Source organism: Pseudorca crassidens, chromosome 9 (genome assembly GCF_039906515.1).
Source record: "Pseudorca crassidens isolate mPseCra1 chromosome 9, mPseCra1.hap1, whole genome shotgun sequence".
In the NCBI taxonomy this organism is placed as follows: domain Eukaryota; kingdom Metazoa; phylum Chordata; class Mammalia; order Artiodactyla; family Delphinidae; genus Pseudorca; species Pseudorca crassidens.
In genome coordinates this window covers 46,946,762-46,960,584 of record NC_090304.1, presented here as the reverse complement: position 1 = coordinate 46,960,584, position 13,823 = coordinate 46,946,762, and the positions used below count along the sequence as shown (strand labels likewise).

General features: G+C 36.7%; 1 protein-coding gene across 6 annotated transcripts in view; it reads right to left on the bottom strand.

Annotated features, from left to right (window-relative positions):
• Positions 1 to 13,823, bottom strand: part of STK33 (serine/threonine kinase 33) — a 181,986-nt gene that overhangs the window by 110,307 nt on the left and 57,856 nt on the right. The window contains exon 2 of one of the 6 annotated variants that reach the window (XM_067750006.1): positions 2,279 to 2,380. The exons of the other annotated variants lie outside the window; for them this stretch is intronic. The gene's annotated coding sequence lies outside the window, so the exon portion shown is untranslated. The remainder of the gene's footprint in view (positions 1 to 2,278; positions 2,381 to 13,823) is intronic. 6 annotated transcript variants of the gene reach the window in all.

The window sequence follows — 13,823 nt, the reverse complement described above, 5'->3', positions numbered from 1 at the left end:
AATAAAAAAATGGACAGAAGACCTAAATAGACATTTCTCCAAAGAAGAGAGACAGATGGCCAACAGGCACATGAAAAGATGCTCAACATCACTAATTATTAGAGAAATGCAAATCAAAACTACAACGAGGTACCACCTCACTCCAGTCCGAATGGCCATCATCAGAAAGTCTACAAATAACAAATGCTGGAGAGAGTGTGGAGTAAAGGGAACCCTCCTACACTGTTAGTGGGAAGGTAAATTGGTGCAGCCACTATGGAAAACAGTATAGAGGTTCCTTAAAAAAACTAAAAACAGAGTTGCCATATGATCCAGCAATCCCATTCCTGGGCATATATCTGGAAAAGATGAAAGCTCTAATTCAAAAAGATACATACATCCCAATGTTCAAAGCATAACTATTTATAATAGTCAAGACATAGAAACAACCTAGGTGTCCATCAACAGATGAACTGATAAAGAAGATGTGGCATACATATATATATATATATATACACACACATATACGTACAATGGAATATTGCTCAGCCATAAAAAAGCATGAAATAACACCATTTGTAGCAACATGGATGGACCTAGAGATTATCATACAAAGTGAAGTAAGTCAGACAGAGAAAGACAAACATTACTGTATATGATATCACTTATATGTGGAATCTAAAAAATAGTACAAATGAACTTACTTACAGAACAGAAACAGACTCACAGGCATAGAAAACAAACTTATGGTTACCAAAGGGGAAGGTGGGGAGGGATAAATTGGGAGTATGGGATTAACAATGCATGCTACCATATACAAAACAGAGTAAACAACAAGGACCTACTGTATAGCTCAGGGAACTATATTCAATATCTAATAATAAACTATAATGGAAAAGAATCAGAAAAAGAAAAAATATACATATAAAAGATTCAGAGTATAAAAGAAATCATAAGCACAGATGAGAAAGCGATTAAGATAATTATAAAACAATAGTACTTGCAATTCTATGGTAATTTTCCTAGTTACAATGACTGCATAACAAACTACCCCAAAATTAGTGGCTTAAAACAACAGTTATTTTATTATGCTCACAGATTTTATCAGTCAGGAAGTCAAGGAGGGCTCATCTAGGCTAGAGTCTCTCATGTGACTGTACTGAGATGCCAGCTGGTTTGCAGTCCTCTGAAGGTTCAATTAGACTGTGTCCAGAATGGCTTACTCAGCTGGCTGGCAATAGACGCTGGCTGATAGCTGGGAGCTTACACATGGCCTCTCCAGTATGGTAGGCTCAGAGCAATCAGACGTTTTACATGTCAGCAGACTTCTCCCAGAGTGAGCATCCCTGAGAACTGGATAAAAGCTGCATGGCCTTTTCTGAACCAACCTTGGAAGTTACCTAGTATCACTTCCACCATACTCTATTGGCTGAAGTAATCATAAGCCTGCCTAAATCCAAAGGGAGTGAACATAAATCCATGTCTTGATAGGAATGTCAAAAAACGTTGCAGAAATGTTTTAAAACCATCACAGCAACAAATCTGAATGCTAGAGGAAATCAATAAGTCTGGAGCAAAACATGAATTCCCAGTCATGACCCAAGAAGAAGTAGAAAGCTTGAACAGATCAAATGCCATAGAAAAGACAGGAAAAGGGATTAAAGATCAGCCATTAATTAAATGCATCAGGTAGTTTCACACTTGAGTTATATGTAACTTTTAAAGAGAGAAGTGCCATGTTATTTAAACTAGAGGATCTCAAAGTTTAGTGAGCACCAGAATCACCTTATCAACTGGTAAACATGCAGATGCCTGGGCACCATCGCCAGAGATTCTGATTCACTTAAGTCTAGAGTATGGAACAAGGATCTGCATTTCCAACAGCTGATGTTGATACCATTTTTCCACAGATAAATTTTGAGTAGGAGTGATTTAAACCAGTTAGCAAACTATGGCTTGTTGACCAAATGTGGCCCACTGCCTGTTTTTATAAATAAAGTTTTATTGGAATACAGCCATGCTCATTCATTTACAAATTGTTTATGTCTACTTTTGCACTACAGTGAGAGTTGAGTAGGTGCAATAGAGACTGACCCACAAAGCCTAAAATACCTACCATCTGGCCCTTTGCCAAAAAAGTTTGCTAACCCTTGCCTAAACCACTGTATTATTCTACCTCATTATATTTTCCCTTTTCCAAACTTCAGCAGACTTTTGGTATCTTCTGTTGATACTAAAGGTTAAGGTGCAAAACAAATACAACAAATAGCTTTCATGTCACATGCATTCAGTTCACGACCTGGATCACCACGTTGAAGAGGATGTGAAACTGTCCAAGCTCGGTGAGGAAGAATGTTGTGATTGATTAGCGATGTCTTCCACGGGCATCTACTTGCTGAGCCTGATTATAAAGTATACAAGTTTTAAGAATCTTCTAAAAAAACTGTTGGATAACAGCAACAAAATTTGGAAAGAATGCACACATTTTTAACTACACCATTAACAATGTATCAGATTTTGTTCCAACTGCTGTGGAAGTTATTGTAATAGTATTAAATATTTCACATTCATAAAAAAGTGGAGAAATAAAATCATTTTGTGATTTTATTAGACTGTAATACAGACCAATTTTGTCATTTTTGTACACAAGATTTCTGAGATTGATGTCTGCTCTTGGAAGAATACTAATACTGTTTCAAATGCTATGAGCCTATATTTTATCAGTTGAAAAATGTTCCCGTTATTAAGATACCTTTCAAAGATCCTCTCAACTTTGGGGGTGATTTTCGCACATTAACACCATTTTCCCATGATGTTATTTCTAAAATAGTGACCCAGAACATACCAATAAGGGAAATGACATTTTAAGATTTGCATATTTACATTATTATTTTAAAGGAAAATATGTATTTTTTTTGTTCTAGGCAAAAAAAAAAACTGTACAAGAAAATATATGTGTATGCTTGTTGTTCTAGGCAGGAAAAAAAACTGCAGATGAAAATTTCCAATGTGGGCAAGAAACAGTTAAATACTAAATCCCAATAAAGCAGGAAGTAAGCAGGGCTGCCATGAAGTCCAAGGATGGTGGCACAGGAGAACTAACCACAGAGCAGAAGTCCTAGAGGAACCAGGCAAGGGTAACCAGGCATACCCAGACGTGAGTTTTTCTTACCACTGTATTATTCCTTGCATTAACAAAGCTTGGCCCACAGAAAAAAACTCAATAAACATTTGTGGCAGGAAGGACAGAACGCATGAAAGGTGAAAGGGAGAGAGGGCAGAAGTTCACACAACAAAGCTGCGGCTCCATTCGAATTACCAGATGGTGGTTATAAAGAACAGTTGGGGAAGGTAACTGGTAATAAATAAGTTTCTCCACTAAAAATGAAGACGGCCAGGTAATCAGCCTCCAGTTGCTAAGGGTCTGATGTGCTAAGATCCTAGCGAAGGACACAATGGCTCCTGACATATCAGAAGCAAGTGTTTCTCTTTCCAGTTCCTGTGCACTGACTCTAAATACTATAAAGACAACTATATACCCAGGAAGAATAAGGATCCTCTGAGACTTTTAACCTTGATATGCAAGAGGAAGTTTTATTTATTATGTGGGGTCTCTGGTCTACAACACTGTATTAACAATACCTAGCAAGATAAAGCGAGGAAGGGCAGAAGATCTACTGTGTAGCTGATGATACTTGGTATGCTGGGTGAAATGTATCAGCAAAACTAGATAACTCCAAATTTTATATGGCATTGAAGTTTTTAGAACTGGGAAGTCCATGTATATGCCTAAAGACTGTGAATCTCCTGATAATGTATACAAAACATGTGTATGTGCATTTTTCTGAGAAAAGAGTCCAATACTTTTACCAGAGTGCCAAAAGGTCCACAATCTACCATACCCCCTTCCCAAAAATATTAAGAATCACAACTGCAGTGATTCACAAACTAGATCATTTGTGGGACACAACATTCTAAAATTAAATATAAAAGAATATATGAGAGTATAACACTTGTCATAAAGGTATTATTTCTTCAAACTTGCTTCAGGTGTGTGGGTGGGTGGGTGTGTGTGTGTGTGTGTGTGTGTAGCAAGGTAAATTTTTTCACACTGAGGTCTGGGTCAAAATGTTTGAAAGCCACTGCTCTAAGGCATGAGAAATGTATATACACAACTCTGTAACATACTAAATCATCATCCATTGAAATTAGGTGATCTGTGGTTCACACAATTAGGTGATCTGTGGTTCCAGTGGGTATTCTACTGTTTTGAGTGACACATGATCCACCAAAACAAAATGACTATTATTAGAGAACTGCAATCTGCAATACTCAGAAATGAAAGTATATCTTACACGGTCCTATTGATCTTAAGGAGACCAAGGACTACAAAGAAGTTGCCTTTGAAAGGACCCTGCACACTGGGTGTTTCTGAGAAAATGTGAAAAACTGAATTAAGTGTTTAGGAATGAGAAAAGTGCAAATATTTTCCCTGGGATGACAGAATCCTCTAAGCATCTCAGAAATATATCAGGGAAGGGAAGAGTATGGAAATTCATCCTTAAACCTGGTACAGCAATGAGATCTAGAAAAATTATTATTCTTTTATACAAAAGAGTATGGTAAATTTGCCATGACAGCTTGGGTTTGGGGATGTCACTTTAGTCCCAATTACCAGTAACTGGTACTGTCCACTATTCTCTTCTAAGCCTCAATACAAGAAACATAAATGGTCCAGGTATTGAATTACTTGGCTTATTGTCTAAAATACTACTAAAGCAATTTGTAGATTTGAGTTGTCCCAATCAATGCAAAAATTTCACAGGTATCACTAGATTCTGCACAGCCAGACCACTACCTTCCTCAATCTACAAAAGACTAAAAGTTACCCCTCTCAGATAGGTTCTGGCTTGTGGTTCAAGCATACCTGAAATCAAAAGTGAAGTACCATACTGAGATACTCCATCCCTCTTCCCCTGCTTACCTCCCAGAATGCTTGGAGCCAGGCTTATATCTCCTGGGCAGGAGACTAGAGCCAGTGAGGAATCACTGGAGAAACTGCCTGATACACGTGAAAAGGTGCACAGGTACTGACATACTGGGATTCTTCCCCTAATCCCAGCAGCCCCCAGGAAAAGAGCTTAGATCATTACCAGGTCACCTTTACTAGTTGACACAGAGCTTGTGATGCAATTTTAATACCTCATTCTCAAATAGGAAAACATACACAAGGATAGCTAGACATTTTATGAAAGTCTCAAATGTGAAAGAGAACAAAACAAATGGAGGAAAAGGAACTCAAAAAAAAAAACAGAGAGAAGGCCAGGAGCAAAATTATACCATATATAAAAAAAAAAATCCTCTGAGAGTTAAAAGATATCATATCCATGAAATAAGAAGCTACAATAAAAGAACATTCAGAAACCAGCAGAAGTTCTTCAAATCTAAAAAGTTTATTTTAAAAATTAAATAAACGAGTTAGAAGATAAATTTGGAAAATGTCTTAGAAAACATACCAAAATGACAAAAAGATGGAAATGGGAGTGAATAGGTGAGAAAATTAAGGATCAGTCCAGGAGGTCCAACATTTGAATAATAAGAGTTCAAGCAAAAAAGAATATAGAACATGAAAGAGAAGAAATTATCAAAGAAATAATACATATAAACCTTCCCAGGAGTAAAGAACATGAATTTCCAAATTGAAAGAGCCCACAGATTTCACAGAAAAATTAATGAAAAATGATCCACATCAATAATCGTAAAATTTCTTGGAGGCTTCCCTGGTGGCACAGTGGTTAAGAATCCGCCTGCCAATGCAGGGGACACGAGTTCCAGCCCTGGTCCAGGAAGATCCCATATGCCGTGGAGCAACTAAGCCCACGTGCCACAATTACTGAGCCTGGGTTCTAGAGCCCGCAAGCCACAACTACTGAGCCCGCGTGCTGCAAATACTGAAGCCCGTGCACCTAGAGCCCATGCTCCACAACAAGAGAAGCCACCGCAATGAGAACCTCGCGCACCGCAATGAAGAGTAGCCCCCGCTCGCCACAACTAGAGAAAGCCCACATGCAGCAACAAAGACGCAACACAGCCAAAAATAAAAAATAAATTTTTAAAAATAATAATAATCATAAAATTTCAGAAAACCAAGAATAAAGAGAAGAAAGATTGGTGAGGTACCTTCACAATGCGGGGGGGAAGGGGTCAGGCTGATACCACCTGAACCTATCGATTATTATTAGTCTCACTAAAGTGGGAAAACCAGACACTACATGTCTGATGATGTGATGCAAAGCTTAAGATGTGAGACAATAGAAAATATACAGCAGCACTTATGAAGTATTATTGTTTAATAATTGAACTAGAACTTAATCAAGCATAAATCTACATACTAGTGAGGTTTTTTTATTTCAACTGTTGTATTTTTGAGTACTAAAATATCATTTGGTTATTCTTATATCTTCCATTTCTATGCTGCGATGTTCTATCAAGGGAAACAGTAAGGGTGAATCTCGTCATTTTAGCAGTCATAAGTATATTTTTATAGAGTACTTTGTTGCCACTAACTAAAGAAAAAAGCCAATAGCAAGAATTTTTGGAAAAACAAAGAGCTCAAGAACACAGGCAATTTCCCACGAATTTTGCAGAGTGACCCAAACCGACAAGATGTGTCCTGCACTAATGTCTGGTGTTCAACAAATGATGAATGAATGAATGAATGAACACGCATGTATGCACATCTCTACAGATGTTGAAAGAGGAGCAGAATGTCCAGCCCTTTTAAAAGGTGCTACGTATGGTCACCTTATCTTTGATAAAGGAGGCTAGAATATACAATGGAGAAAAGACAGCCTCTTCAATAAGTGGTGCTGGGAAAACTGGATAGCTACATGTAAAAGAATGAAGTTAGAACACTCCCTAACACCATACACAAAAATAAACTCAAAATGGATTAAAGACCTAAATGTAAGGCCAGACACTATAAAACTCTTAGAGGAAAACATAGGAAGAACACTCTATGACATATATCACAGCAAGATCCTTTTTGACCCACCTCCTAGAGAAATGGAAATAAAAACAAAAATAAACAAACGGGACCTAATGAAACTTCAAAGCTTTTGCACAGCAAAGGAAACCATAAACAAGACGAAAAGACAACCCTCAGAATGGGAGAAACTATTAGCAAATGAAGCAACTGACAAAGGATTAATCTCCAAAATATACAAGCAGCTCATGCAGCTCAATATCAAAAAAACAAACAACCCAATCCAAAAATGGGCAGAAGACCTAAATAGACATTTCTCCAAATAAGATATGCAGATTGCCAACAAACACATGAAAAGATGCTCAACATCACTAATATTTAGAGAAATGCAAATCAAAACTACAATGAGGTATCACCTCACACCAGTCAGAGTGGCCATCATCAAAAAATCTACAAACAATAAATGCTGGAGAGGGTGTGGAGAAAAGGGAACCCTCTTGCACTGTTGGTGGGAATATAAATTGATACAGCCACTATGGAGAACAGTATGGAGGTTCCTTAAAAAACTAAAAATAGAACTACCATATGACCCAGCAATCCCACTACTGGGCATGTACCCTGAGAAAACCATAATTCAAAAAGAGTCATGTACCACCATGTTCACTGCAGCTCTATTTACAATAGCCAGGACATGGAAGCCACCTGAGTGTCCATCGACAGATGAATGGATAAAGAAGATGCGGCACATATATACAATGGCATATTACTCAGCCATAAAAAGAAACAAAATTGAGTTATCTGTAGTGAGGTGGATGGACCTAGAGTCTGTCATACAGAGTGAAGTCAGTCAGAAAGAGAAAAACAAACACTGTATGCTAACACATATATACGGAATCTAAAAAAAATTAAAAAGGTTCTGATGAACCTAGGGGCAGGACAGGAATAAAGACACAGACATAGAGAATGGACTTGAGGACACGGGGAGGGGGAAGGGTAAGCTGGGACAAAGTGAGAGAGTGGCATTGACATATACACACTACCAAATGTAAAATAGCTAGTGGGTAGCAGCTGCATTGCACAGGGAGATCAGCTCGGTGCTTTGTGACCACCTAGAGGGGTGGGATAGGGAGGATTGGGAGGGAGACGCAAGAGGGAGGGGATATGGAGATATATGTATATATATAGCTGATTCACTTTGTTATAAAGCAGAAACTAACACAAAACTGTAAAGTAATTATACTTCAATAAAGATGTTAAAAAAAATAAAAAGATGCTAAAGAGGGGAGGAACTAAAGCTATAACTCCTAACAGGGAGCCTCTAAAAGTTAGGGGTCAGGAACTGTTTCGGGTGATAATGGTAGGACAATGAACCACTACTGGCCAATTAGTCATTCTGACAACAGGAAGGTATATAAAAGCTAAGAGAAATGTTTCCAAATATACTGATGATATAAACTGGTATGATTGAGTTTAAGAGTTGTCCAGGGACTTCCCTGGTGGTGCAGTGGTTAAGAATCTGCCAGCCAATGCAGGGGACACGGGTTCGAACTCTGGTCCGGGAAGATCCCATGTGCTGCGGAGCAACTAAGCCCGTGTGCCACAACTACTGAGCCTGCGCTCTGGAGCCTGAAAGCCACAACTACTGAAGCCCGCGCACCGCAACAAAGAGTAGCCTCCGCTCTCCGCAACTAGAGGAAGCCCACACGCGGCGATGAAGACCCAACGCAGCCAAAAATAAATAATAAATAAAATAAATAAATTTAAAAAAAAAGAGTTGTCCAAAATCTGTTCTCCCTTTGATGTTCAGCCATATCCAAGAAATGTCAGATCTAGCCAGAAGGATTTCACTACTGAATGATATGGCAAGTTCACAGAAAAGGCATTCTTATATTGATATCAAGCTCAGTCTTCCAGGGGCTTAATGATAATCTCTGGACACTATGCTGCATCTCAAAAATTTTTCTTTCAGTGGAGGTGATGGACCTCTCTGTCCCAGTCTAATGAGGACATTAATAATCATTTGGGAAACAGGGTATCAGTGAATAAGGTGGACTAAGACAGCTCGCCAATATGGTGGAGATTAAAAAGTGACTTGGAGACTCACCAAACCAAACTCTCAGCAAAAACGGGTTACATTCCACAAACAGGCGAGGATATTTTCACTTTTAGCCTAAGCAATGGAGCACCCGTAAAACATCAGTACCAGTAAGGGCAAACTACCCTAGGTTTGGATTACAACAGGACAGCAAAAGATCTGAAGAATCTACCTGCAATTGTTTCTTTGTCCCCTAGCAACTCATGCAATAATTACTTGACATTAATACAGTCATGTGATTTATTTGGCACTTAACTAACAGGAATATGTATAAAACAACTCAGGGAGGTTACCGTATCTCTTTTATAGCTAACTCATAACTAAAGTAATACACAAACAAAGGCTAATATAAATTTTAAGCTTCTATAGATTAATAAAGAATATTTGATATATCATCCTTCAGTGAGCCATAAACTAAACATTATATGATCAATGTAGGTTCTAAACAACGTTTACAATGGAAAATAGACAAAGCAAATCAGGGCCCCAAAAGAATTCAATTCAGCTTTACACCTTTAAGATAGGAATGGGATTCAATTATATCAATTACTTGAGAAATGTGTACATTTTTCAATGAGCATATTATTTTAAAACTAACCTAATTTACTTATGAAAGAACAAGAGGCTTTTCATCTCTCCTTTTCCATAGAGGGTTTTTTCTTAACTAGTTTTCAGTTTCTTGACTCAGTAGTGTAATACAATTTTACATTTCCTGCTTTATCTGCTGAAGCAAGATAACTCACTAGCTATTGTCCAGACAGATTTTCATTTCACCCAGTCCATAGTTTTATACAAAGTGAATTTCCTAACTTCAGAGAACTTAACAACTATTCCCAATGAGAAACTCTTTAGGCAATGCCAGGAACCCCATGCAACCCCATGAAAGAAATTCTACTCAACTACAGTATGAACAACTCCTTACTAAATAGCTTTTTTCACAAACTTCAGTGCATTAGGTATGTTCCATGCATATCTTTCTATCATTGTATATTTTGAAATAAAAAAATATATAAAATGATACAGCCCTAAGTCAGTTGCTCTTTTACTTTCCATTTGTTTCAAATGTTTCACAACTTAAGTTTGTGATATTACAATCCCCTCCAGAAGACTTAAATAGTATTAAAATACTGCTTTCAATTTAAAGGGCTAAATATCTGGAAAATTAAGGTCACAATGTTAGAGAGTCTAATGGAGTATGGATTTCTGCTTGAAGTACTTCAACCAGAAACCTCAGCAATCTTAAATCTGTCTCTCCTGGATATAATAAGTTTTAAAGCTTTGAATGAAGTTTCGGAATATGTTTCACATCTTTCATAACTTTAGAAAAGGATGCTGCAGAGAAGCAAAGGGAACAGTTTCTACAATAACAGAATTTTTATGCAGGAGCAATAAGCTACAGAGCCTTTAAAACAAAAGATGAACAGGATCATTTTTAAAGGAGGAAAATAACAAACATTAGAAGGTTTCTTTGTAAGAATTTGTTTGTAGGTACAAAGTACTTTTTAAAAGATCAAGAAATAGTAGATTATTTGATCCCAGGTGTCATAAATCCTATAGAATCATGATTAAATCAAGTGTTAATTTTAAAATATATGGTTTTTATTTCAGTTATTTCTATAGGTAATACGGCTAGTTTCATATTCCATTATAAAACCTAAGTCATTTTTCCAGATAGGGCACTACCTGGGAAGTATTGAAAGACCAAATCACATGAAACATGTACAACATTTGAAATAGGGAAACAATGCAAAATACATTTCAAAAAATTTGCTTTTAAAATGTTCATTTAGAATAGTGGTTCTCAACCAGAGGTGATTTTGCCTTCCTGGGGACACTTGGCAATACCTGGGGATATTTTTAGTTGTCACAACTAGGGGAGTGCTACTGGCATCTAGAGGTTAGAAGCCAAGGATGCTGCTAAACACCTGCAATGCATGGGACAGGCCCACAACAAAGAATTATCCAGCCCAAAATGGCATTAGTGCCAAGGCTGAGAAACCTTGACCTAAAACAATACCAAGGACACTATCAGATGTGCTTGAACAATGAACAAATATCTGCTGAATGCATGAATGAATCTTAATAAGCAAAATTTCTTCATTTCTACTTTTTATAGCTTCTTATTATCTCTATCAATCTGATTCTGCCTAATACAGACTCTATTTCTATTCTCAAGATCTTTACCTACTCATTCATCAGATTCCCCTGTGATGTCAAATATGATGAAATGAAACCACATGTCTATCAAGGATCTTGCCGTGTGATATGGTTCCAAGGGAATCCAAAACAGGGACACTATACTGACCATTTAATTGTCATTCAAATTAGCAGATGAAAACATTTTCAAATGCTTTCAGTGATTAAGAGCTCAAAAATACATAGTTTTTAACTACGGGAATTAAAACACTATTATTTTATTTGGTCACATTTGTTGATAAACCAAGGTATTTCAAATTTATATTTCAAGACTAAACAATCAAAACAGTCTTCAGCAAAAACTCATCATGTGAACAGTGTAACTAGGAAAGGTTAAAAGGCCCATATGATCTTCCTAAATAGTAATTCACAATTCCCAGGTCAAAACAATCTTAAAGAAAAATTTTAAACTCTAGGGTCCCGAATTTAATCTAATATGAAAACTGCATCCAGAGAGGAAATCAGATTTTTAAGTTTTTTTAATCCAGATTTATATGTATCCTTAACTGGTATTTATTTAGAGATTTCTTTTTATTAACAAATACCTAGAATCATGATTGTATCTGAAAAGAAGAAGTACAGATATTTTTTTCCTTATAACTTAAAAAATTTTTGTTTTACTACACACATAATAATTTTGTAAGAAAAGTAAATGATATAGTCAAAGAAAAAGAGCCTTTGATAATTCACATACACGCCTCAATTTATATAGAATCATATTATTCAAGGGTTAAATTTTAAGAATAGAGTTAATCATAAAGATAAGAAATTTCTAAATGATTTCTTTTTAATAAATGTGCCACTTATATAAGGGGGAGAAGTGAATAAAACTGAAAGAGACTTATAAAGAAATGCTTCTAGCCAAAACAATAATGTTAAATGAATTACAAATACTAAATCAATCATAAATATTTACACATTATTCTGCAACTATACTTTGTTTTACTTGTCCTTGGAGACAAATGTTTCTATGAGAAATCCTGTATATTTAAATATTGCCTGAGATAATGTTATTTCAAAAAAAAAAGCCCAAGAATTACATCAACTAAAGCCATGACATGGTCCTATAGTCACAGATTGAAGAGCAGTCTAAAAGCTGTTCAAATGTTTATTCAGACAGAAATAAAGGGCACAGCTTCTCAAAGGGAAATGGCTTTTAATAAAAGCTTATAAACAGAAAGTTGTCCACCAGAGATATAGGTCCAAATGAACCAATGAAAAAGGAAATTCTATGTGGGATTATTCCAAACTCATTTAAAGTCACATGCACTTGGAAAACCCGAAACAATCAAAGTAAGTACATTATCTAGCCATGCTTTCAAATCTATTTCTCCCCGCTGGGTACCAACAACTGGAGAGGGTGTTCATTTGTTCTTTTCGTTCTTTTTTACAGCTAAATGAGCATGCAAACCTTCAAAAGAGTGGCAAAAATGGAAATGACAGCACCATTTATGAATCTAAAATAATCTCTGTGAATCAGTGTCAGTGAAATGGGCAAAAAGACATATAAACATCCCAAGTGAGTAGTATCTCTGTAAGAAAATCAGAATTTGGGATGACCAACGTTACAAAGGATTTTTGTATATATCAATCCCTTGAAGCATTTGTTTAGAGGCCACTAACAACTGTCTAAGAGCAATCTAGCAATCAACAACTAACTCATAAATCCCTTCCAAAATTTTTTATTTAGACCCTACCATATGCACGGGACTCTGTTAGGCACAGTAAGAGAAGCAAAGACTTGTCCATCATAGACTGGCCTCAAGAAGCTTACAAGTCTAGTGGGGAAGATAAGACATGACTAGAAAGAACTTCAAAACAAAATAAAAAGGGTGAAGTGCTTAAAGAGCAGTAAAAATAAAGTGTCTTAAGAAGTCAGAAGAAAAAGAAGTGACTTCCAGCTGGGGTGATCAGAGAAGACATTAAGATTAGGTGCTAACATCTGTGATAGGCCTGGAACTATACATGTGATTTGGACCATCTCAGAAGGAGGTAAACATTGTAAGGGAACAGAAACAATACAAGTGAAGGTGGACCTATGAGAAAGCATCCATGCTCATCCAGAAATTCTACTGGCTAACAGAGAGTACTACAGAAAGAGGAGTAGTTAAAGATGCAGTAGGACATTGAGACTAGGACCAGTTTGGGAGGGCTGAGAAGTCTGAACTTTGTTGGGTAACTGGGAAGCTGGTAAAGACTTCTGAGCAGGAAAAAGCATCATCAAAGTTGTGCTTTAGAAAAATCAATCTAGCTGTAATTGATGTAGGTGAACATCAATCAAATGCAGACGATATAACACAGTGAATATAATGTAAGCCTGCAGGAATTCAGGAATTCATTTATAAAAATGTAATTTATATGCATCTTTTCAGTAACACAGCCCTATAAACTGTCTTGCTCATAGACTAGTACCTAATTATGTAAGCATCTAAAAAGGTCATAAGTACTATAAAATGATATCACAAAACCTCTTGCCTCTGCCTGGAAAGCCTTCCACCCCCTTTCCCTTCCGGTAAACTCCTTATCCTGTAGGTCTAGTTTAAATGTCACTTCCTCAGAAAGGCCTTT